General features: G+C 48.0%; 38 non-coding genes and 4 pseudogenes across 38 annotated transcripts; all 42 read left to right on the top strand.

The window, feature by feature from the left end:
* The first annotated feature begins 318 nt into the window (after positions 1–318).
* Positions 319–437, top strand: LOC147969011 (5S ribosomal RNA). The gene has a single exon (XR_015607070.1). It is a non-coding gene; the product is annotated as a 5S ribosomal RNA (ribosomal RNA).
* Positions 438–801: 364 nt separating this feature from the next.
* On the top strand, positions 802–920 carry LOC147969010 (5S ribosomal RNA). The gene has a single exon (XR_015605786.1). It is a non-coding gene; the product is annotated as a 5S ribosomal RNA (ribosomal RNA).
* Positions 921–1,284: 364 nt separating this feature from the next.
* LOC147969009 (5S ribosomal RNA) lies at positions 1,285–1,403 on the top strand. Its single transcript, XR_015607069.1, has one exon. It is a non-coding gene; the product is annotated as a 5S ribosomal RNA (ribosomal RNA).
* Positions 1,404–1,767: 364 nt separating this feature from the next.
* On the top strand, positions 1,768–1,886 carry LOC147969008 (5S ribosomal RNA). The gene has a single exon (XR_015607068.1). It is a non-coding gene; the product is annotated as a 5S ribosomal RNA (ribosomal RNA).
* Positions 1,887–2,250: 364 nt separating this feature from the next.
* LOC147969007 (5S ribosomal RNA) lies at positions 2,251–2,369 on the top strand. The gene has a single exon (XR_015607067.1). It is a non-coding gene; the product is annotated as a 5S ribosomal RNA (ribosomal RNA).
* A 364-nt stretch (positions 2,370–2,733) lies between these two features.
* Positions 2,734–2,852, top strand: LOC147969006 (5S ribosomal RNA). Its single transcript, XR_015606732.1, has one exon. It is a non-coding gene; the product is annotated as a 5S ribosomal RNA (ribosomal RNA).
* Positions 2,853–3,216: 364 nt separating this feature from the next.
* LOC147969005 (5S ribosomal RNA) lies at positions 3,217–3,335 on the top strand. The gene has a single exon (XR_015606177.1). It is a non-coding gene; the product is annotated as a 5S ribosomal RNA (ribosomal RNA).
* An 809-nt stretch (positions 3,336–4,144) lies between these two features.
* LOC147969004 (5S ribosomal RNA) lies at positions 4,145–4,263 on the top strand. Its single transcript, XR_015607066.1, has one exon. It is a non-coding gene; the product is annotated as a 5S ribosomal RNA (ribosomal RNA).
* Positions 4,264–4,627: 364 nt separating this feature from the next.
* Positions 4,628–4,729, top strand: LOC147969003 (5S ribosomal RNA; annotated as a pseudogene).
* A 364-nt stretch (positions 4,730–5,093) lies between these two features.
* On the top strand, positions 5,094–5,212 carry LOC147969002 (5S ribosomal RNA). The gene has a single exon (XR_015605961.1). It is a non-coding gene; the product is annotated as a 5S ribosomal RNA (ribosomal RNA).
* Positions 5,213–5,576: 364 nt separating this feature from the next.
* Positions 5,577–5,678, top strand: LOC147969001 (5S ribosomal RNA; annotated as a pseudogene).
* Positions 5,679–6,042: 364 nt separating this feature from the next.
* Positions 6,043–6,161, top strand: LOC147969000 (5S ribosomal RNA). The gene has a single exon (XR_015607065.1). It is a non-coding gene; the product is annotated as a 5S ribosomal RNA (ribosomal RNA).
* A 364-nt stretch (positions 6,162–6,525) lies between these two features.
* Positions 6,526–6,644, top strand: LOC147968999 (5S ribosomal RNA). The gene has a single exon (XR_015607064.1). It is a non-coding gene; the product is annotated as a 5S ribosomal RNA (ribosomal RNA).
* A 364-nt stretch (positions 6,645–7,008) lies between these two features.
* On the top strand, positions 7,009–7,127 carry LOC147968998 (5S ribosomal RNA). Its single transcript, XR_015605960.1, has one exon. It is a non-coding gene; the product is annotated as a 5S ribosomal RNA (ribosomal RNA).
* A 364-nt stretch (positions 7,128–7,491) lies between these two features.
* Positions 7,492–7,610, top strand: LOC147968997 (5S ribosomal RNA). The gene has a single exon (XR_015607063.1). It is a non-coding gene; the product is annotated as a 5S ribosomal RNA (ribosomal RNA).
* Positions 7,611–7,974: 364 nt separating this feature from the next.
* Positions 7,975–8,093, top strand: LOC147968996 (5S ribosomal RNA). The gene has a single exon (XR_015605716.1). It is a non-coding gene; the product is annotated as a 5S ribosomal RNA (ribosomal RNA).
* Positions 8,094–8,457: 364 nt separating this feature from the next.
* Positions 8,458–8,576, top strand: LOC147968995 (5S ribosomal RNA). Its single transcript, XR_015606442.1, has one exon. It is a non-coding gene; the product is annotated as a 5S ribosomal RNA (ribosomal RNA).
* Positions 8,577–8,940: 364 nt separating this feature from the next.
* LOC147968994 (5S ribosomal RNA) lies at positions 8,941–9,059 on the top strand. Its single transcript, XR_015607062.1, has one exon. It is a non-coding gene; the product is annotated as a 5S ribosomal RNA (ribosomal RNA).
* Positions 9,060–9,423: 364 nt separating this feature from the next.
* Positions 9,424–9,542, top strand: LOC147968993 (5S ribosomal RNA). Its single transcript, XR_015607061.1, has one exon. It is a non-coding gene; the product is annotated as a 5S ribosomal RNA (ribosomal RNA).
* A 364-nt stretch (positions 9,543–9,906) lies between these two features.
* On the top strand, positions 9,907–10,025 carry LOC147968992 (5S ribosomal RNA). The gene has a single exon (XR_015607060.1). It is a non-coding gene; the product is annotated as a 5S ribosomal RNA (ribosomal RNA).
* A 364-nt stretch (positions 10,026–10,389) lies between these two features.
* LOC147968991 (5S ribosomal RNA) lies at positions 10,390–10,508 on the top strand. The gene has a single exon (XR_015607059.1). It is a non-coding gene; the product is annotated as a 5S ribosomal RNA (ribosomal RNA).
* A 364-nt stretch (positions 10,509–10,872) lies between these two features.
* Positions 10,873–10,991, top strand: LOC147968990 (5S ribosomal RNA). The gene has a single exon (XR_015607058.1). It is a non-coding gene; the product is annotated as a 5S ribosomal RNA (ribosomal RNA).
* Positions 10,992–11,359: 368 nt separating this feature from the next.
* Positions 11,360–11,478, top strand: LOC147968989 (5S ribosomal RNA). The gene has a single exon (XR_015607057.1). It is a non-coding gene; the product is annotated as a 5S ribosomal RNA (ribosomal RNA).
* Positions 11,479–11,846: 368 nt separating this feature from the next.
* Positions 11,847–11,965, top strand: LOC147968988 (5S ribosomal RNA). Its single transcript, XR_015607056.1, has one exon. It is a non-coding gene; the product is annotated as a 5S ribosomal RNA (ribosomal RNA).
* A 364-nt stretch (positions 11,966–12,329) lies between these two features.
* Positions 12,330–12,448, top strand: LOC147968987 (5S ribosomal RNA). Its single transcript, XR_015607055.1, has one exon. It is a non-coding gene; the product is annotated as a 5S ribosomal RNA (ribosomal RNA).
* Positions 12,449–12,812: 364 nt separating this feature from the next.
* On the top strand, positions 12,813–12,931 carry LOC147968986 (5S ribosomal RNA). The gene has a single exon (XR_015607054.1). It is a non-coding gene; the product is annotated as a 5S ribosomal RNA (ribosomal RNA).
* A 364-nt stretch (positions 12,932–13,295) lies between these two features.
* Positions 13,296–13,414, top strand: LOC147968985 (5S ribosomal RNA). The gene has a single exon (XR_015607053.1). It is a non-coding gene; the product is annotated as a 5S ribosomal RNA (ribosomal RNA).
* A 364-nt stretch (positions 13,415–13,778) lies between these two features.
* Positions 13,779–13,897, top strand: LOC147968984 (5S ribosomal RNA). Its single transcript, XR_015607052.1, has one exon. It is a non-coding gene; the product is annotated as a 5S ribosomal RNA (ribosomal RNA).
* A 364-nt stretch (positions 13,898–14,261) lies between these two features.
* On the top strand, positions 14,262–14,363 carry LOC147968983 (5S ribosomal RNA; annotated as a pseudogene).
* Positions 14,364–14,727: 364 nt separating this feature from the next.
* Positions 14,728–14,846, top strand: LOC147968982 (5S ribosomal RNA). The gene has a single exon (XR_015607051.1). It is a non-coding gene; the product is annotated as a 5S ribosomal RNA (ribosomal RNA).
* A 364-nt stretch (positions 14,847–15,210) lies between these two features.
* Positions 15,211–15,329, top strand: LOC147968981 (5S ribosomal RNA). Its single transcript, XR_015606340.1, has one exon. It is a non-coding gene; the product is annotated as a 5S ribosomal RNA (ribosomal RNA).
* Positions 15,330–15,693: 364 nt separating this feature from the next.
* LOC147968980 (5S ribosomal RNA) lies at positions 15,694–15,812 on the top strand. The gene has a single exon (XR_015607050.1). It is a non-coding gene; the product is annotated as a 5S ribosomal RNA (ribosomal RNA).
* Positions 15,813–16,180: 368 nt separating this feature from the next.
* LOC147968979 (5S ribosomal RNA) lies at positions 16,181–16,299 on the top strand. The gene has a single exon (XR_015606280.1). It is a non-coding gene; the product is annotated as a 5S ribosomal RNA (ribosomal RNA).
* Positions 16,300–16,663: 364 nt separating this feature from the next.
* On the top strand, positions 16,664–16,782 carry LOC147968978 (5S ribosomal RNA). The gene has a single exon (XR_015607049.1). It is a non-coding gene; the product is annotated as a 5S ribosomal RNA (ribosomal RNA).
* Positions 16,783–17,146: 364 nt separating this feature from the next.
* On the top strand, positions 17,147–17,265 carry LOC147968977 (5S ribosomal RNA). Its single transcript, XR_015606338.1, has one exon. It is a non-coding gene; the product is annotated as a 5S ribosomal RNA (ribosomal RNA).
* A 364-nt stretch (positions 17,266–17,629) lies between these two features.
* On the top strand, positions 17,630–17,748 carry LOC147968976 (5S ribosomal RNA). Its single transcript, XR_015607048.1, has one exon. It is a non-coding gene; the product is annotated as a 5S ribosomal RNA (ribosomal RNA).
* A 368-nt stretch (positions 17,749–18,116) lies between these two features.
* On the top strand, positions 18,117–18,235 carry LOC147968975 (5S ribosomal RNA). Its single transcript, XR_015607047.1, has one exon. It is a non-coding gene; the product is annotated as a 5S ribosomal RNA (ribosomal RNA).
* Positions 18,236–18,603: 368 nt separating this feature from the next.
* LOC147968974 (5S ribosomal RNA) lies at positions 18,604–18,722 on the top strand. Its single transcript, XR_015607046.1, has one exon. It is a non-coding gene; the product is annotated as a 5S ribosomal RNA (ribosomal RNA).
* Positions 18,723–19,086: 364 nt separating this feature from the next.
* LOC147968973 (5S ribosomal RNA) lies at positions 19,087–19,205 on the top strand. The gene has a single exon (XR_015606279.1). It is a non-coding gene; the product is annotated as a 5S ribosomal RNA (ribosomal RNA).
* A 364-nt stretch (positions 19,206–19,569) lies between these two features.
* On the top strand, positions 19,570–19,688 carry LOC147968972 (5S ribosomal RNA). The gene has a single exon (XR_015607045.1). It is a non-coding gene; the product is annotated as a 5S ribosomal RNA (ribosomal RNA).
* Positions 19,689–20,052: 364 nt separating this feature from the next.
* LOC147968971 (5S ribosomal RNA) lies at positions 20,053–20,171 on the top strand. The gene has a single exon (XR_015607044.1). It is a non-coding gene; the product is annotated as a 5S ribosomal RNA (ribosomal RNA).
* Positions 20,172–20,535: 364 nt separating this feature from the next.
* LOC147968970 (5S ribosomal RNA) lies at positions 20,536–20,637 on the top strand (annotated as a pseudogene).
* Positions 20,638–20,834: the final 197 nt, after the last annotated feature.

The raw sequence follows: 20,834 nt of genomic DNA, 5'->3' as shown, positions 1-20,834 counted from the left end.
CGTGATATATATTAAGCCTGTCATCATATTTTTGACATTTGCGATATGTTTTAGCTCGGAGCTCGTTAGTCACGCGGCTAGGGAGAGTTGGGCGCGAAAAGCGCGTTGTGAAAGGGGTGTGAAATACGTGTTGCTGCGGTATAGAGGGAGGGGTGGAAATCGTGGTAAACTCGTCTTCGTTGTTGAGCGAGAGAGTAAGTAGTATAGGGCATTATCCATTAGTAGGCGACGGTTGTAATGGTAGTAAGAATGTATAGCCGTCTTTGCAGCGGACGTGGGAGTGGGAAGCATAAGGGATGAAGCCGGGGGTAACATGTCGGATGCGATCATACCAGCACTAAAGCACCGGATCCCATCAGAACTCCGAAGTTAAGCGTGCTTGGGCGAGAGTAGTACTAGGATGGGTGACCTCCTGGGAAGTCCTCGTGTTGCATTCCCTTTTTAATTATTTTTGTACGTACGTGAGGAACAGAACGCACGTGCGTGATATATATTAAGCCTGTCATCATATTTTTGACATTTGCGATATGTTTTAGCTCGGAGCTCGTTAGTCACGCGGCTAGGGAGAGTTGGGGCGCGAGAAGCGCGTTGTGAAAGTGGTGTAAAATACGTGTTGCTGCGGTATAGAGGGAGGGGTGGAAATCGTGGTAAACTCGTCTTCGTAGTTGAGCGAGAGAGTAAGTAGTATAGGGCATTATCCATTAGTAGGCGACGCTTGTAATGGTAGTAAGAATGTATAGCCGTCTTTGTAGCGGACGTGGGAGTGGGAAGCATAAGGGATGAAGCCGGGGGTAACATGTCGGATGCGATCATACCAGCACTAAAGCACCGGATCCCATCAGAACTCCGAAGTTAAACGTGCTTGGGCGAGAGTAGTACTAGGATGGGTGACCTCCTGGGAAGTCCTCGTGTTGCATTCCCTTTTTAATTATTTTTGTACGTACGTGAGGAACAGAACGCACGTGCGTGATATATATTAAGCCTGTCATCATATTTTTGACATTTGCGATATGTTTTAGCTCGGAGCTCGTTAGTCACGCGGCTAGGGAGAGTTGGGGCGCGAAAAGCGCGTTGTGAAAGTGGTGTAAAATACGTGTTGCTGCGGTATAGAGGGAGGGGTGGAAATCGTGGTAAACTCGTCTTCGTAGTTGAGCGAGAGAGTAAGTAGTATAGGGCATTATCCATTAGTAGGCGACGGTTGTAATGGTAGTAAGAATGTATAGCCGTCTTTGTAGCGGACGTGGGAGTGGGAAGCATAAGGGATGAAGCCGGGGGTAACATGTCGGATGCGATCATACCAGCACTAAAGCACCGGATCCCATCAGAACTCCGAAGTTAAGCGTGCTTGGGCGAGAGTAGTACTAGGATGGGTGACCTCCTGGGAAGTCCTCGTGTTGCATTCCCTCTTTAATTATTTTTGTACGTACGTGAGGAACAGAACGCACGTGCGTGATATATATTAAGCCTGTCATCATATTTTTGACATTTGCGATATGTTTTAGCTCGGAGCTCGTTAGTCACGCGGCTAGGGAGAGTTGGGGCGCGAAAAGCGCGTTGTGAAAGGGGTGTAAAATACGTGTTGCTGCGGTATAGAGGGAGGGGTGGAAATCGTGGTAAACTCGTCTTCGTAGTTGAGCGAGAGAGTAAGTAGTATAGGGCATTATCCATTAGTAGGCGACGGTTGTAATGGTAGTAAGAACGTATAGCCGTCTTTGCAGCGGACGTGGGAGTGGGAAGCATAAGGGATGAAGCCGGGGGTAACATGTCGGATGCGATCATACCAGCACTAAAGCACCGGATCCCATCAGAACTCCGAAGTTAAGCGTGCTTGGGCGAGAGTAGTACTAGGATGGGTGACCTCCTGGGAAGTCCTCGTGTTGCATTCCCTTTTTAATTATTTTTGTACGTACGTGAGGAACAGAACGCACGTGCGTGATATATATTAAGCCTGTCATCATATTTTTGACATTTGCGATATGTTTTAGCTCGGAGCTCGTTAGTCACGCGGCTAGGGAGAGTTGGGGCGCGAAAAGCGCGTTGTGAAAGTGGTGTAAAATACGTGTTGCTGCGGTATAGAGGGAGGGGTGGAAATCGTGGTAAACTCGTCTTCGTAGTTGAGCGAGAGAGTAAGTAGTATAGGGCATTATCCATTAGTAGGCGACGGTTGTAATGGTAGTAAGAATGTATAGCCGTCTTTGTAGCGGACGTGGGAGTGGGAAGCATAAGGGATGAAGCCGGGGGTAACATGTCGGATGCGATCATACCAGCACTAAAGCACCGGATCCCATCAGAACTCCGAAGTTAAGCGTGCTTGGGCGAGAGTAGTACTAGGATGGGTGACCTCCTGGGAAGTCCTCGTGTTGCATTCCCTCTTTAATTATTTTTGTACGTACGTGAGGAACAGAACGCACGTGCGTGATATATATTAAGCCTGTCATCATATTTTTGACATTTGCGATATGTTTTAGCTCGGAGCTCGTTAGTCACGCGGCTAGGGAGAGTTGGGGCGCGAAAAGCGCGTTGTGAAAGGGGTGTAAAATACGTGTTGCTGCGGTATAGAGGGAGGGGTGGAAATCGTGGTAAACTCGTCTTCGTAGTTGAGCGAGAGAGTAAGTAGTATAGGGCATTATCCATTAGTAGGCGACGGTTGTAATGGTAGTAAGAATGTATAGCCGTCTTTGTAGCGGACGTGGGAGTGGGAAGCATAAGGGATGAAGCCGGGGGTAACATGTCGGATGCGATCATAGCAGCACTAAAGCACCGGATCCCATCAGAACTCCGAAGTTAAGCGTGCTTGGGCGAGAGTAGTACTAGGATGGGTGACCTCCTGGGAAGTCCTCGTGTTTCATTCCCTTTTTAATTATTTTTGTACGTACGTGAGGAACAGAACGCACGTGCGTGATATATATTAAGCCTGTCATCATATTTTTGACATTTGCGATATGTTTTAGCTCGGAGCTCGTTAGTCACGCGGCTAGGGAGAGTTGGGGCGCGAAAAGCGCGTTGTGAAAGGGGTGTAAAATACGTGTTGCTGCGGTATAGAGGGAGGGGTGGAAATCGTGGTAAACTCGTCTTCGTAGTTGAGCGAGAGAGTAAGTAGTATAGGGCATTATCCATTAGTAGGCGACGGTTGTAATGGTAGTAAGAATGTATAGCCGTCTTTGCAGCGGACGTGGGAGTGGGAAGCATAAGGGATGAAGCCGGGGGTAACATGTCGGATGCGATCATACCAGCACTAAAGCACCAGATCCCATCAGAACTCCGAAGTTAAGCGTGCTTGGGCGAGAGTAGTACTAGGATGGGTGACCTCCTGGGAAGTCCTCGTGTTGCATTCCCTTTTTAATTATTTTTGTACGTACGTGAGGAACAGAACGCACGTGCGTGATATATATTAAGCCTGTCATCATATTTTTGACATTTGCGATATGTTTTAGCTCGGAGCTCGTTAGTCACGCGGCTAGGGAGAGTTGGGGCGCGAAAAGCGCATTGTGAAAGGGGTGTAAAATACGTGTTGCTGCGGTATAGAGGGAGGGGTGGAAATCATGGTAAACTCGTCTTCGTAGTTGAGCGAGAGAGTAAGTAGTATAGGGCATTATCCATTAGTAGGCGACGGTTGTAATGGTAGTAAGAATGTATAGCCGTCTTTGTAGCGGACGTGGGAGTGGGAAGCATAAGGGATGAAGCCGGGGGTAACATGTCGGATGCGATCATACCAGCACAAAAGCACCGGATCCCATCAGAACTCCGAAGACCTCCTGGGAAGTCCTCGTGTTGCATTCCCTTTTTAATTATTTTTGTACGTACGTGAGGAACAGAACGCACGTGCGTGATATATATTAAGCCTGTCATCATATTTTTGACATTTGCGATATGTTTTAGCTCGGAGCTCGTTAGTCACGCGGCTAGGGAGAGTTGGGGCGCGAAAAGCGCGTTGTGAAAGGGGTGTAAAATACGTGTTGCTGCGGTATAGAGGGAGGGGTGGAAATCGTGGTAAACTCGTCTTCGTAGTTGAGCGAGAGAGTAAGTAGTATAGGGCATTATCCATTAGTAGGCGACGGTTGTAATGGTAGTAAGAATGTATAGCCGTCTTTGTAGCGGACGTGGGAGTGGGAAGCATAAGGGATGAAGCCGGGGGTAACATGTCGGATGCGATCATACCAGCACTAAAGCACCGGATCCCATCAGAACTCCGAAGTTAAGCGTGCTTGGGCGAGAGTAGTACTAGGATGGGTGACCTCCTGGGAAGTCCTCGTGTTGCATTCCCTTTTTAATTATTTTTGTACGTACGTGAGGAACAGAACGCACGTGCGTGATATATATTAAGCCTGTCATCATATTTTTGACATTTGCGATATGTTTTAGCTCGGAGCGCGTTAGTCACGCGGCTAGGGAGAGTTGGGGCGCGAAAAGCGCGTTGTGAAAGGGGTGTAAAATACGTGTTGCTGCGGTATAGAGGGAGGGGTGGAAATCGTGGCAAACTCGTCTTCGTAGTTGAGCGAGAGAGTAAGTAGTATAGGGCATTATCCATTAGTAGGCGACGGTTGTAATGGTAGTAAGAATGTATAGCCGTCTTTGTAGCGGACGTGGGAGTGGGAAGCATAAGGGATGAAGCCGGGGGTAACATGTCGGATGCGATCATACCAGCACTAAAGCACTGGATCCCATCAGAACTCCGAAGTTAAGCGTGCTTGGGCGAGAGTAGTACTTGGAAGTCCTCGTGTTGCATTCCCTTTTTAATTATTTTTGTACGTACGTGAGGAACAGAACGCACGTGCGTGATATATATTAAGCCTGTCATCATATTTTTGACATTTGCGATATGTTTTAGCTCGGAGCTCGTTAGTCACGCGGCTAGGGAGAGTTGGGGCGCGAAAAGCGCGTTGTGAAAGGGGTGTAAAATACGTGTTGCTGCGGTATAGAGGGAGGGGTGGAAATCGTGGTAAACTCGTCTTCGTAGTTGAGCGAGAGAGTAAGTAGTATAGGGCATTATCCATTAGTAGGCGACGGTTGTAATGGTAGTAAGAATGTATAGCCGTCTTTGTAGCGGACGTGGGAGTGGGAAGCATAAGGGATGAAGCCGGGGGTAACATGTCGGATGCGATCATACCAGCACTAAAGCACCGGATCCCATCAGAACTCCGAAGTTAAGCGTGCTTGGGCGAGAGTAGTACTAGGATGGATGACCTCCTGGGAAGTCCTCGTGTTGCATTCCCTTTTTAATTATTTTTGTACGTACGTGAGGAACAGAACGCACGTGCGTGATATATATTAAGCCTGTCATCATATTTTTGACATTTGCGATATGTTTTAGCTCGGAGCTCGTTAGTCACGCGGCTAGGGAGAGTTGGGGCGCGAAAAGCGCGTTGTGAAAGGGGTGTAAAATACGTGTTGCTGCGGTATAGAGGGAGGGGTGGAAATCGTGGCAAACTCGTCTTCGTAGTTGAGCGAGAGAGTAAGTAGTATAGGGCATTATCCATTAGTAGGCGACGGTTGTAATGGTAGTAAGAATGTATAGCCGTCTTTGTAGCGGAAGTGGGAGTGGGAAGCATAAGGGATGAAGCCGGGGGTAACATGTCGGATGCGATCATACCAGCACTAAAGCACTGGATCCCATCAGAACTCCGAAGTTAAGCGTGCTTGGGCGAGAGTAGTACTTGGAAGTCCTCGTGTTGCATTCCCTTTTTAATTATTTTTGTACGTACATGAGGAACAGAACGCACGTGCGTGATATATATTAAGCCTGTCATCATATTTTTGACATTTGCGATATGTTTTAGCTCGGAGCTCGTTAGTCACGCGGCTAGGGAGAGTTGGGGCGCAAAAAGCGCGTTGTGAAAGGGGTGTAAAATACGTGTTGCTGCGGTATAGAGGGAGAGGTGGAAATCGTGGTAAACTCGTCTTCGTAGTTGAGCGAGAGAGTAAGTAGTATAGGGCATTATCCATTAGTAGGCGACGGTTGTAATGGTAGTAAGAATGTATAGCCGTCTTTGTAGCGGACGTGGGAGTGGGAAGCATAAGGGATGAAGCCGGGGGTAACATGTCGGATGCGATCATACCAGCACTAAAGCACCGGATCCCATCAGAACTCCGAAGTTAAGCGTGCTTGGGCGAGAGTAGTACTAGGATGGGTGACCTCCTGGGAAGTCCTCGTGTTGCATTCCCTTTTTAATTATTTTTGTACGTACGTGAGGAACAGAACGCACATGCGTGATATATATTAAGCCTGTCATCATATTTTTGACATTTGCGATATGTTTTAGCTCGGAGCTCGTTAGTCACGCGGCTAGGGAGAGTTGGGGCGCGAAAAGCGCGTTGTGAAAGGGGTGTAAAATACGTGTTGCTGCGGTATAGAGGGAGGGGTGGAAATCGTGGTAAACTCGTCTTCGTAGTTGAGCGAGAGAGTAAGTAGTATAGGGCATTATCCATTAGTAGGCGACGGTTGTAATGGTAGTAAGATTGTATAGCCGTCTTTGTAGCGGACGTGGGAGTGGGAAGCATAAGGGATGAAGCCGGGGGTAACATGTCGGATGCGATCATACCAGCACTAAAGCACCGGATCCCATCAGAACTCCGAAGTTAAGCGTGCTTGGGCGAGAGTAGTACTAGGATGGGTGACCTCCTGGGAAGTCCTCGTGTTGCATTCCCTTTTTAATTATTTTTGTACGTACGTGAGGAACAGAACGCACGTGCGTGATATATATTAAGCCTGTCATCATATTTTTGACATTTGCGATATGTTTTAGCTCGGAGCTCGTTAGTCACGCGGCTAGGGAGAGTTGGGGCGCGAAAAGCGCGTTGTGAAAGGGGTGTAAAATACGTGTTGCTGCGGTATAGAGGGAGGGGTGGAAATCGTGGTAAACTCGTCTTCGTAGTTGAGCGAGAGAGTAAGTAGTATAGGGCATTATCCATTAGTAGGCGACGGTTGTAATGGTAGTAAGAATGTATAGCCGTCTTTGTAGCGGACGTGGGAGTGGGAAGCATAAGGGATGAAGCCGGGGGTAACATGTCGGATGCGATCATACCAGCACTAAAGCACCGGATCCCATCAGAACTCCGAAGTTAAGCGTGCTTGGGCGAGAGTAGTACTAGGATGGATGACCTCCTGGGAAGTCCTCGTGTTGCATTCCCTTTTTAATTATTTTTGTACGTACGTGAGGAACAGAACGCACGTGCGTGATATATATTAAGCCTGTCATCATATTTTTGACATTTGCGATATGTTTTAGCTCGGAGCTCATTAGTCACGCGGCTAGGGAGAGTTGGGGCGCGAAAAGCGCGTTGTGAAAGGGGTGTAAAATACGTGTTGCTGCGGTATAGAGGGAGGGGTGGAAATCGTGGTAAACTCGTCTTCGTAGTTGAGCGAGAGAGTAAGTAGTATAGGGCATTATCCATTAGTAGGCGACGGTTGTAATGGTAGTAAGAATGTATAGCCGTCTTTGCAGCGGACGTGGGAGTGGGAAGCATAAGGGATGAAGCCGGGGGTAACATGTCGGATGCGATCATACCAGCACTAAAGCACCGGATCCCATCAGAACTCCGAAGTTAAGCGTGCTTGGGCGAGAGTAGTACTAGGATGGGTGACCTCCTGGGAAGTCCTCGTGTTGCATTCCCTTTTTAATTATTTTTGTACGTACGTGAGGAACAGAACACACGTGCGTGATATATATTAAGCTTGTCATCATATTTTTGACATTTGCGATATGTTTTAGCTCGGAGCTCGTTAGTCACGCGGCTAGGGAGAGTTGGGGCGCGAAAAGCACGTTGTGAAAGGGGTGTAAAATACGTGTTGCTGCGGTATAGAGGGAGGGGTGGAAATCGTGGTAAACTCGTCTTCGTAGTTGAGCGAGAGAGTAAGTAGTATAGGGCATTATCCATTAGTAGGCGACGGTTGTAATGGTAGTAAGAATGTATAGCCGTCTTTGTAGCGGACGTAGGAGTGGGAAGCATAAGGGATGAAGCCGGGGGTAACATGTCGGATGCGATCATACCAGCACTAAAGCACCGGATCCCATCAGAACTCCGAAGTTAAGCGTGCTTGGGCGAGAGTAGTACTAGGATGGGTGACCTCTTGGGAAGTCCTCGTGTTGCATTCCCTTTTTAATTATTTTTGTACGTACGTGAGGAACAGAACGCACGTGCGTAATATATATTAAGCCTGTCATCATATTTTTGACATTTGCGATATGTTTTAGCTCGGAGCTCGTTAGTCACGCGGCTAGGGAGAGTTGGGGCGCGAAAAGCGCGTTGTGAAAGGGGTGTAAAATACGTGTTGCTGCGGTATAGAGGGAGAGGTGGAAATCGTGGTAAACTCGTCTTCGTAGTTGAGCGAGAGAGTAAGTAGTATAGGGCATTATCCATTAGTAGGCGACGGTTGTAATGGTAGTAAGAATGTATAGCCGTCTTTGTAGCGGACGTGGGAGTGGGAAGCATAAGGGATGAAGCCGGGGGTAACATGTCGGATGCGATCATACCAGCACTAAAGCACCGGATCCCATCAGAACTCCGAAGTTAAGCGTGCTTGGGAGAGAGTAGTACTAGGATGGGTGACCTCCTGGGAAGTCCTCGTGTTGCATTCCCTTTTTAATTATTTTTGTACGTACGTGAGGAACAGAACGCACATGCGTGATATATATTAAGCCTGTCATCATATTTTTGACATTTGCGATATGTTTTAGCTCGGAGCTCGTTAGTCACGCGGCTAGGGAGAGTTGGGGCGCGAAAAGCGCGTTGTGAAAGGGGTGTAAAATACGTGTTGCTGCGGTATAGAGGGAGGGGTGGAAATCGTGGTAAACTCGTCTTCGTAGTTGAGCGAGAGAGTAAGTAGTATAGGGCATTATCCATTAGTAGGCGACGGTTGTAATGGTAGTAAGAATGTATAGCCGTCTTTGCAGCGGACGTGGGAGTGGGAAGCATAAGGGATGAAGCCGGGGCTAACATGTCGGATGCGATCATACCAGCACTAAAGCACCGGATCCCATCAGAACTCCGAAGTTAAGCGTGCTTGGGCGAGAGTAGTACTAGGATGGGTGACCTCCTGGGAAGTCCTCGTGTTGCATTCCCTTTTTAATTATTTTTGTACGTACGTGAGGAACAGAACGCACGTGCGTGATATATATTAAGCCTGTCATCATATTTTTGACATTTGCGATATGTTTTAGCTCGGAGCTCGTTAGTCACGCGGCTAGGGAGAGTTGGGGCGCGAAAAGCGCGTTGTGAAAGGGGTGTAAAATACGTGTTGCTGCGGTATAGAGGGAGGGGTGGAAATCGTGGTAAACTCGTCTTCGTAGTTGAGCGAGAGAGTAAGTAGTATAGGGCATTATCCATTAGTAGGCGACGGTTGTAATGGTAGTAAGAATGTATAGCCGTCTTTGCAGCGGACGTGGGAGTGGGAAGCATAAGGGATGAAGCCGGGGGTAACATGTCGGATGCGATCATACCAGCACTAAAGCACCGGATCCCATCAGAACTCCGAAGTTAAGCGTGCTTGGGCGAGAGTAGTACTAGGATGGGTGACCTCCTGGGAAGTCCTCGTGTTGCATTCCCTTTTTAATTATTTTTGTACGTACGTGAGGAACAGAACGCACATGCGTGATATATATTAAGCCTGTCATCATATTTTTGACATTTGCGATATTGTTTAGCTCGGAGCTCGTTAGTCACGCGGCTAGGGAGAGTTGGGGCGCGAAAAGCGCGTTGTGAAAGGGGTGTAAAATACGTGTTGCTGCGGTATAGAGGGAGGGGTGGAAATCGTGGTAAACTCGTCTTCGTAGTTGAGCGAGAGAGTAAGTAGTATAGGGCATTATCCATTAGTAGGCGACGGTTGTAATGGTAGTAAGAATGTATAGCCGTCTTTGCAGCGGACGTGGGAGTGGGAAGCATAAGGGATGAAGCCGGGGGTAACATGTCGGATGCGATCATACCAGCACTAAAGCACCGGATCCCATCAGAACTCCGAAGTTAAGCGTGCTTGGGCGAGAGTAGTACTAGGATGGGTGACCTCCTGGGAAGTCCTCGTGTTGCATTCCCTTTTTAATTATTTTTGTACGTACGTGAGGAACAGAACGCACGTGCGTGATATATATTAAGCCTGTCATCATATTTTTGACATTTGCGATATGTTTTAGCTCGGAGCTCGTTAGTCACGCGGCTAGGGAGAGTTGGGGCGCGAAAAGCGCGTTGTGAAAGGGGTGTAAAATACGTGTTGCTGCGGTATAGAGGGAGGGGTGGAAATCGTGGTAAACTCGTCTTCGTAGTTGAGCGAGAGAGTAAGTAGTATAGGGCATTATCCATTAGTAGGCGACGGTTGTAATGGTAGTAAGAATGTATAGCCGTCTTTGCAGCGGACGTTGGAGTGGGAAGCATAAGGGATGAAGCCGGGGGTAACATGTCGGATGCGATCATACCAGCACTAAAGCACCGGATCCCATCAGAACTCCGAAGTTAAGCGTGCTTGGGCGAGAGTAGTACTAGGATGGGTGACCTCCTGGGAAGTCCTCGTGTTGCATTCCCTTTTTAATTATTTTTGTACGTACGTGAGGAACAGAACGCACGTGCGTGATATATATTAAGCCTGTCATCATATTTTTGACATTTGCGATATGTTTTAGCTCGGAGCTCGTTAGTCACGCGGCTAGGGAGAGTTGGGGCGCGAAAAGCGCGTTGTGAAAGGGGTGTAAAATACGTGTTGCTGCGGTATAGAGGGAGGGGTGGAAATCGTGGTAAACTCGTCTTCGTAGTTGAGCGAGAGAGTAAGTAGTATAGGGCATTATCCATTAGTAGGCGACGGTTGTAATGGTAGTAAGAATGTATAGCCGTCTTTGTAGCGGACGTGGGAGTGGGAAGCATAAGGGATGAAGCCGGGGGTAACATGTCGGATGCGATCATACCAGCACTAAAGCACCGGATCCCATCAGAACTCCGAAGTTAAGCGTGCTTGGGCGAGAGTAGTACTAGGATGGGTGACCTCCTGGGAAGTCCTCGTGTTGCATTCCCTTTTTAATTATTTTTGTACGTACGTGAGGAACAGAACGCACGTGCGTGCGTGATATATATTAAGCCTGTCATCATATTTTTGACATTTGCGATATGTTTTAGCTCGGAGCTCGTTAGTCACGCGGCTAGGGAGAGTTGGGGCGCGAAAAGCGCGTTGTGAAAGGGGTGTAAAATACGTGTTGCTGCGGTATAGAGGGAGGGGTGGAAATCGTGGTAAACTCGTCTTCGTAGTTGAGCGAGAGAGTAAGTAGTATAGGGCATTATCCATTAGTAGGCGACGGTTGTAATGGTAGTAAGAATGTATAGCCGTCTTTGTAGCGGACGTGGGAGTGGGAAGCATAAGGGATGAAGCCGGGGGTAACATGTCGGATGCGATCATACCAGCACTAAAGCACCGGATCCCATCAGAACTCCGAAGTTAAGCGTGCTTGGGCGAGAGTAGTACTAGGATGGGTGACCTCCTGGGAAGTCCTCGTGTTGCATTCCCTTTTTAATTATTTTTGTACGTACGTGAGGAACAGAACGCACGTGCGTGCGTGATATATATTAAGCCTGTCATCATATTTTTGACATTTGCGATATGTTTTAGCTCGGAGCTCGTTAGTCACGCGGCTAGGGAGAGTTGGGGCGCGAAAAGCGCGTTGTGAAAGGGGTGTAAAATACGTGTTGCTGCGGTATAGAGGGAGGGGTGGAAATCGTGGTAAACTCGTCTTCGTAGTTGAGCGAGAGAGTAAGTAGTATAGGGCATTATCCATTAGTAGGCGACGGTTGTAATGGTAGTAAGAATGTATAGCCGTCTTTGTAGCGGACGTGGGAGTGGGAAGCATAAGGGATGAAGCCGGGGGTAACATGTCGGATGCGATCATACCAGCACTAAAGCACCGGATCCCATCAGAACTCCGAAGTTAAGCGTGCTTGGGCGAGAGTAGTACTAGGATGGGTGACCTCCTGGGAAGTCCTCGTGTTGCATTCCCTTTTTAATTATTTTTGTACGTACGCGAGGAACAGAACGCACGTGCATGATATATATTAAGCCTGTCATCATATTTTTGACATTTGCGATATGTTTTAGCTCGGAGCTCGTTAGTCACGCGGCTAGGGAGAGTTGGGGCGCGAAAAGCGCGTTGTGAAAGGGGTGTAAAATACGTGTTGCTGCGGTATAGAGGGAGGGGTGGAAATCGTGGTAAACTCGTCTTCGTAGTTGAGCGAGAGAGTAAGTAGTATAGGGCATTATCCATTAGTAGGCGACGGTTGTAATGGTAGTAAGATTGTATAGCCGTCTTTGTAGCGGACGTGGGAGTGGGAAGCATAAGGGATGAAGCCGGGGGTAACATGTCGGATGCGATCATACCAGCACTAAAGCACCGGATCCCATCAGAACTCCGAAGTTAAGCGTGCTTGGGCGAGAGTAGTACTAGGATGGGTGACCTCCTGGGAAGTCCTCGTGTTGCATTCCCTTTTTAATTATTTTTGTACGTACGTGAGGAACAGAACACACGTGCGTAATATATATTAAGCCTGTCATCATATTTTTGACATTTGCGATATGTTTTAGCTCGGAGCTCGTTAGTCACGCGGCTAGGGAGAGTTGGGGCGCGAAAAGCACGTTGTGAAAGGGGTGTAAAATACGTGTTGCTGCGGTATAGAGGGAGGGGTGGAAATCGTGGTAAACTCGTCTTCGTAGTTGAGCGAGAGAGTAAGTAGTATAGGGCATTATCCATTAGTAGGCGACGGTTGTAATGGTAGTAAGAATGTATAGCCGTCTTTGTAGCGGACGTAGGAGTGGGAAGCATAAGGGATGAAGCCGGGGGTAACATGTCGGATGCGATCATACCAGCACTAAAGCACCGGATCCCATCAGAACTCCGAAGTTAAGCGTGCTTGGGCGAGAGTAGTACTAGGATGGGTGACCTCCTGGGAAGTCCTCGTGTTGCATTCCCTTTTTAATTATTTTTGTACGTACGTGAGGAACAGAACGCACGTGCGTAATATATATTAAGCCTGTCATCATATTTTTGACATTTGCGATATGTTTTAGCTCGGAGCTCGTTAGTCACGCGGCTAGGGAGAGTTGGGGCGCGAAAAGCGCGTTGTGAAAGGGGTGTAAAATACGTGTTGCTGCGGTATAGAGGGAGGGGTGGAAATCGTGGTAAACTCGTCTTCGTAGTTGAGCGAGAGAGTAAGTAGTATAGGGCATTATCCATTAGTAGGCGACGGTTGTAATGGTAGTAAGAATGTATAGCCGTCTTTGTAGCGGACGTGGGAGTGGGAAGCATAAGGGATGAAGCCGGGGGTAACATGTCGGATGCGATCATACCAGCACTAAAGCACCGGATCCCATCAGAACTCCGAAGTTAAGCGTGCTTGGGCGAGAGTAGTACTAGGATGGGTGACCTCCTGGGAAGTCCTCGTGTTGCATTCCCTTTTTAATTATTTTTGTACGTACGTGAGGAACAGAACGCACGTGCGTGATATATATTAAGCCTGTCATCATATTTTTGACATTTGCGATATGTTTTAGCTCGGAGCTCGTTAGTCACGCGGCTAGGGAGAGTTGGGGCGCGAAAAGCGCGTTGTGAAAGGGGTGTAAAATACGTGTTGCTGCGGTATAGAGGGAGGGGTGGAAATCGTGGTAAACTCGTCTTCGTAGTTGAGCGAGAGAGTAAGTAGTATAGGGCATTATCCATTAGTAGGCGACGGTTGTAATGGTAGTAAGAATGTATAGCCGTCTTTGTAGCGGACGTGGGAGTGGGAAGCATAAGGGATGAAGCCGGGGGTAACATGTCGGATGCGATCATACCAGCACTAAAGCACCGGATCCCATCAGAACTCCGAAGTTAAGCGTGCTTGGGCGAGAGTAGTACTAGGATGGGTGACCTCCTGGGAAGTCCTCGTGTTGCATTCCCTTTTTAATTATTTTTGTACGTACGTGAGGAACAGAACGCACGTGCGTGATATATATTAAGCCTGTCATCATATTTTTGACATTTGCGATATGTTTTAGCTCGGAGCTCGTTAGTCACGCGGCTAGGGAGAGTTGGGGCGCGAAAAGCGCGTTGTGAAAGGGGTGTAAAATACGTGTTGCTGCGGTATAGAGGGAGGGGTGGAAATCGTGGCAAACTCGTCTTCGTAGTTGAGCGAGAGAGTAAGTAGTATAGGGCATTATCCATTAGTAGGCGACGGTTGTAATGGTAGTAAGAATGTATAGCCGTCTTTGTAGCGGACGTGGGAGTGGGAAGCATAAGGGATGAAGCCGGGGGTAACATGTCGGATGCGATCATACCAGCACTAAAGCACTGGATCCCATCAGAACTCCGAAGTTAAGCGTGCTTGGGCGAGAGTAGTACTTGGAAGTCCTCGTGTTGCATTCCCTTTTTAATTATTTTTGTACGTACGTGAGGAACAGAACGCACGTGCGTGATATATATTAAGCCTGTCATCATATTTTTGACATTTGCGATATGTTTTAGCTCGGAGCTCATTAGTCACGCGGCTAGGGAGAGTTGGGGCGCGAAAAGCGCGTTGTGAAAGGGGTGTAAAATACGTGTTGCTGCGGTATAGAGGGAGGGGTGGAAATCGTGGTAAACTCGTCTTCGTAGTTGAGCGAGAGAGTAAGTAGTATAGGGCATTATCCATTAGTAGGCGACGGTTGTAATGGTAGTAAGAATGTATAGCCGTCTTTGCAGCGGACGTGGGAGTGGGAAGCATAAGGGATGAAGCCGGGGGTAACATGTCGGATGCGATCATACCAGCACTAAAGCACCGGATCCCATCAGAACTCCGAAGTTAAGCGTGCTTGGGCGAGAGTAGTACTAGGATGGGTGACCTCCTGGGAAGTCCTCGTGTTGCATTCCCTTTTTAATTATTTTTGTACGTACGTGAGGAACAGAACACACGTGCGTGATATATATTAAGCTTGTCATCATATTTTTGACATTTGCGATATGTTTTAGCTCGGAGCTCGTTAGTCACGCGGCTAGGGAGAGTTGGGGCGCGAAAAGCACGTTGTGAAAGGGGTGTAAAATACGTGTTGCTGCGGTATAGAGGGAGGGGTGGAAATCGTGGTAAACTCGTCTTCGTAGTTGAGCGAGAGAGTAAGTAGTATAGGGCATTATCCATTAGTAGGCGACGGTTGTAATGGTAGTAAGAATGTATAGCCGTCTTTGTAGCGGACGTAGGAGTGGGAAGCATAAGGGATGAAGCCGGGGGTAACATGTCGGATGCGATCATACCAGCACTAAAGCACCGGATCCCATCAGAACTCCAAAGTTAAGCGTGCTTGGGCGAGAGTAGTACTAGGATGGGTGACCTCTTGGGAAGTCCTCGTGTTGCATTCCCTTTTTAATTATTTTTGTACGTACGTGAGGAACAGAACGCACGTGCGTAATATATATTAAGCCTGTCATCATATTTTTGACATTTGCGATATGTTTTAGCTCGGAGCTCGTTAGTCACGCGGCTAGGGAGAGTTGGGGCGCGAAAAGCGCGTTGTGAAAGGGGTGTAAAATACGTGTTGCTGCGGTATAGAGGGAGGGGTGGAAATCGTGGTAAACTCGTCTTCGTAGTTGAGCGAGAGAGTAAGTAGTATAGGGCATTATCCATTAGTAGGCGACGGTTGTAATGGTAGTAAGAATGTATAGCCGTCTTTGTAGCGGACGTGGGAGTGGGAAGCATAAGGGATGAAGCCGGGGGTAACATGTCGGATGCGATCATACCAGCACTAAAGCACCGGATCCCATCAGAACTCCGAAGTTAAGCGTGCTTGGGCGAGAGTAGTACTAGGATGGGTGACCTCCTGGGAAGTCCTCGTGTTGCATTCCCTTTTTAATTATTTTTGTACGTACGTGAGGAACAGAACGCACGTGCGTGCGTGATATATATTAAGCCTGTCATCATATTTTTGACATTTGCGATATGTTTTAGCTCGGAGCTCGTTAGTCACGCGGCTAGGGAGAGTTGGGGCGCGAAAAGCGCGTTGTGAAAGGGGTGTAAAATACGTGTTGCTGCGGTATAGAGGGAGGGGTGGAAATCGTGGTAAACTCGTCTTCGTAGTTGAGCGAGAGAGTAAGTAGTATAGGGCATTATCCATTAGTAGGCGACGGTTGTAATGGTAGTAAGAATGTATAGCCGTCTTTGTAGCGGACGTGGGAGTGGGAAGCATAAGGGATGAAGCCGGGGGTAACATGTCGGATGCGATCATACCAGCACTAAAGCACCGGATCCCATCAGAACTCCAAAGTTAAGCGTGCTTGGGCGAGAGTAGTACTAGGATGGGTGACCTCCTGGGAAGTCCTCGTGTTGCATTCCCTTTTTAATTATTTTTGTACGTACGTGAGGAACAGAACGCACGTGCGTGATATATATTAAGCCTGTCATCATATTTTTGACATTTGCGATATGTTTTAGCTCGGAGCTCGTTAGTCACGCGGCTAGGGAGAGTTGGGGCGCGAAAAGCGCGTTGTGAAAGGGGTGTAAAATACGTGTTGCTGCGGTATAGAGGGAGGGGTGGAAATCATGGTAAACTCGTCTTTGTAGTTGAGCGAGAGAGTAAGTAGTATAGGGCATTATCCATTAGTAGGCGACGGTTGTAATGGTAGTAAGAATGTATAGCCGTCTTTGTAGCGGACGTGGGAGTGGGAAGCATAAGGGATGAAGCCGGGGGTAACATGTCGGATGCGATCATACCAGCACTAAAGCACCGGATCCCATCAGAACTCCGAAGTTAAGCGTGCTTGGGCGAGAGTAGTACTAGGATGGGTGACCTCCTGGGAAGTCCTCGTGTTGCATTCCCTTTTTAATTATTTTTGTACGTACGTGAGGAACAGAACACACGTGCGTGATATATATTAAGCTTGTCATCATATTTTTGACATTTGCGATATGTTTTAGCTCGGAGCTCGTTAGTCACGCGGCTAGGGAGAGTTGGGGCGCGAAAAGCACGTTGTGAAAGGGGTGTAAAATACGTGTTGCTGCGGTATAGAGGGAGGGGTGGAAATCGTGGTAAACTCGTCTTCGTAGTTGAGCGAGAGAGTAAGTAGTATAGGGCATTATCCATTAGTAGGCGACGGTTGTAATGGTAGTAAGAATGTATAGCCGTCTTTGTAGCGGACGTAGGAGTGGGAAGCATAAGGGATGAAGCCGGGGGTAACATGTCGGATGCGATCATACCAGCACTAAAGCACCGGATCCCATCAGAACTCCAAAGTTAAGCGTGCTTGGGCGAGAGTAGTACTAGGATGGGTGACCTCTTGGGAAGTCCTCGTGTTGCATTCCCTTTTTAATTATTTTTGTACGTACGTGAGGAACAGAACGCACGTGCGTAATATATATTAAGCCTGTCATCATATTTTTGACATTTGCGATATGTTTTAGCTCGGAGCTCGTTAGTCACGCGGCTAGGGAGAGTTGGGGCGCGAAAAGCACGTTGTGAAAGGGGTGTAAAATACGTGTTGCTGCGGTATAGAGGGAGGGGTGGAAATCGTGGTAAACTCGTCTTCGTAGTTGAGCGAGAGAGTAAGTAGTATAGGGCATTATCCATTAGTAGGCGACGGTTGTAATGGTAGTAAGAATGTATAGCCGTCTTTGTAGCGGACGTGGGAGTGGGAAGCATAAGGGATGAAGCCGGGGGTAACATGTCGGATGCGATCATACCAGCACTAAAGCACCGGATCCCATCAGAACTCCGAAGTTAAGCGTGCTTGGGCGAGAGTAGTACTAGGATGGGTGACCTCCTGGGAAGTCCTCGTGTTGCATTCCCTTTTTAATTATTTTTGTACGTACGTGAGGAACAGAACGCACGTGCGTGCGTGATATATATTAAGCCTGTCATCATATTTTTGACATTTGCGATATGTTTTAGCTCGGAGCTCGTTAGTCACGCGGCTAGGGAGAGTTGGGGCGCGAAAAGCGCGTTGTGAAAGGGGTGTAAAATACGTGTTGCTGCGGTATAGAGGGAGGGGTGGAAATCGTGGTAAACTCGTCTTCGTAGTTGAGCGAGAGAGTAAGTAGTATAGGGCATTATCCATTAGTAGGCGACGGTTGTAATGGTAGTAAGAATGTATAGCCGTCTTTGTAGCGGACGTGGGAGTGGGAAGCATAAGGGATGAAGCCGGGGGTAACATGTCGGATGCGATCATACCAGCACTAAAGCACCGGATCCCATCAGAACTCCGAAGTTAAGCGTGCTTGGGCGAGAGTAGTACTAGGATGGGTGACCTCCTGGGAAGTCCTCGTGTTGCATTCCCTTTTTAATTATTTTTGTACGTACGTGAGGAACAGAACGCACGTGCGTGCGTGATATATATTAAGCCTGTCATCATATTTTTGACATTTGCGATATGTTTTAGCTCGGAGCTCGTTAGTCACGCGGCTAGGGAGAGTTGGGGCGCGAAAAGCGCGTTGTGAAAGGGGTGTAAAATACGTGTTGCTGCGGTATAGAGGGAGGGGTGGAAATCGTGGTAAACTCGTCTTCGTAGTTGAGCGAGAGAGTAAGTAGTATAGGGCATTATCCATTAGTAGGCGACGGTTGTAATGGTAGTAAGAATGTATAGCCGTCTTTGTAGCGGACGTGGGAGTGGGAAGCATAAGGGATGAAGCCGGGGGTAACATGTCGGATGCGATCATACCAGCACTAAAGCACCGGATCCCATCAGAACTCCGAAGTTAAGCGTGCTTGGGCGAGAGTAGTACTAGGATGGGTGACCTCCTGGGAAGTCCTCGTGTTGCATTCCCTTTTTAATTATTTTTGTACGTACGTGAGGAACAGAACGCACGTGCGTGATATATATTAAGCCTGTCATCATATTTTTGACATTTGCGATATGTTTTAGCTCGGAGCTCGTTAGTCACGCGGCTAGGGAGAGTTGGGGCGCGAAAAGCGCGTTGTGAAAGGGGTGTAAAATACGTGTTGCTGCGGTATAGAGGGAGGGGTGGAAATCGTGGTAAACTCGTCTTCGTAGTTGAGCGAGAGAGTAAGTAGTATAGGGCATTATCCATTAGTAGGCGACGGTTGTAATGGTAGTAAGAATGTATAGCCGTCTTTGTAGCGGACGTGGGAGTGGGAAGCATAAGGGATGAAGCCGGGGGTAACATGTCGGATGCGATCATACCAGCACTAAAGCACCGGATCCCATCAGAACTCCAAAGTTAAGCGTGCTTGGGCGAGAGTAGTACTAGGATGGGTGACCTCCTGGGAAGTCCTCGTGTTGCATTCCCTTTTTAATTATTTTTGTACGTACGTGAGGAACAGAACGCACGTGCGTGATATATATTAAGCCTGTCATCATATTTTTGACATTTGCGATATGTTTTAGCTCGGAGCTCGTTAGTCACGCGGCTAGGGAGAGTTGGGGCGCGAAAAGCGCGTTGTGAAAGGGGTGTAAAATACGTGTTGCTGCGGTATAGAGGGAGGGGTGGAAATCATGGTAAACTCGTCTTTGTAGTTGAGCGAGAGAGTAAGTAGTATAGGGCATTATCCATTAGTAGGCGACGGTTGTAATGGTAGTAAGAATGTATAGCCGTCTTTGTAGCGGACGTGGGAGTGGGAAGCATAAGGGATGAAGCCGGGGGTAACATGTCGGATGCGATCATACCAGCACTAAAGCACCGGATCCCATCAGAACTCCGAAGTTAAGCGTGCTTGGGCGAGAGTAGTACTAGGATGGGTGACCTCCTGGGAAGTCCTCGTGTTGCATTCCCTTTTTAATTATTTTTGTACGTACGTGAGGAACAGAACGCACGTGCGTGATATATATTAAGCCTGTCATCATATTTTTGACATTTGCGATATGTTTTAGCTCGGAGCTCGTTAGTCACGCGGCTAGGGAGAGTTGGGGCGCGAAAAGCGCGTTGTGAAAGGGGTGTAAAATACGTGTTGCTGCGGTATAGAGGGAGGGGTGGAAATCGTGGTAAACTCGTCTTCGTAGTTGAGCGAGAGAGTAAGTAGTATAGGGCATTATCCATTAGTAGGCGACGGTTGTAATGGTAGTAAGAATGTATAGCCGTCTTTGTAGCGGACGTGGGAGTGGGAAGCATAAGGGATGAAGCCGGGGGTAACATGTCGGATGCGATCATACCAGCACTAAAGCACCGGATCCCATCAGAACTCCGAAGTTAAGCGTGCTTGGGCGAGAGTAGTACTAGGATGGGTGACCTCCTGGGAAGTCCTCGTGTTGCATTCCCTTTTTAATTATTTTTGTACGTACGTGAGGAACAGAACGCACGTGCGTGATATATATTAAGCCTGTCATCATATTTTTGACATTTGCGATATGTTTTAGCTCGGAGCTCGTTAGTCACGCGGCTAGGGAGAGTTGGGGCGCGAAAAGCGCGTTGTGAAAGGGGTGTAAAATACGTGTTGCTGCGGTATAGAGGGAGGGGTGGAAATCGTGGCAAACTCGTCTTCGTAGTTGAGCGAGAGAGTAAGTAGTATAGGGCATTATCCATTAGTAGGCGACGGTTGTAATGGTAGTAAGAATGTATAGCCGTCTTTGTAGCGGACGTGGGAGTGGGAAGCATAAGGGATGAAGCCGGGGGTAACATGTCGGATGCGATCATACCAGCACTAAAGCACTGGATCCCATCAGAACTCCGAAGTTAAGCGTGCTTGGGCGAGAGTAGTACTTGGAAGTCCTCGTGTTGCATTCCCTTTTTAATTATTTTTGTACGTACGTGAGGAACAGAACGCACGTGCGTGATATATATTAAGCCTGTCATCATATTTTTGACATTTGCGATATGTTTTAGCTCGGAGCTCGTTAGTCACGCGGCTAGGGAGAGTTGGGGCGCGAAAAGCGCGTTGTGAAAGGGGTGTAAAATACGTGTTGCTGCGGTATAGAGGGAGG

This window comes from Triticum urartu, chromosome 5A (genome assembly GCF_056163025.1).
Source record: "Triticum urartu cultivar PI428250 chromosome 5A, HENAU_Tu73, whole genome shotgun sequence".
NCBI classification, from domain to species: Eukaryota; Viridiplantae; Streptophyta; class Magnoliopsida; order Poales; family Poaceae; genus Triticum; species Triticum urartu.
This window is presented reverse-complemented; position numbering and strand designations above follow the sequence as displayed.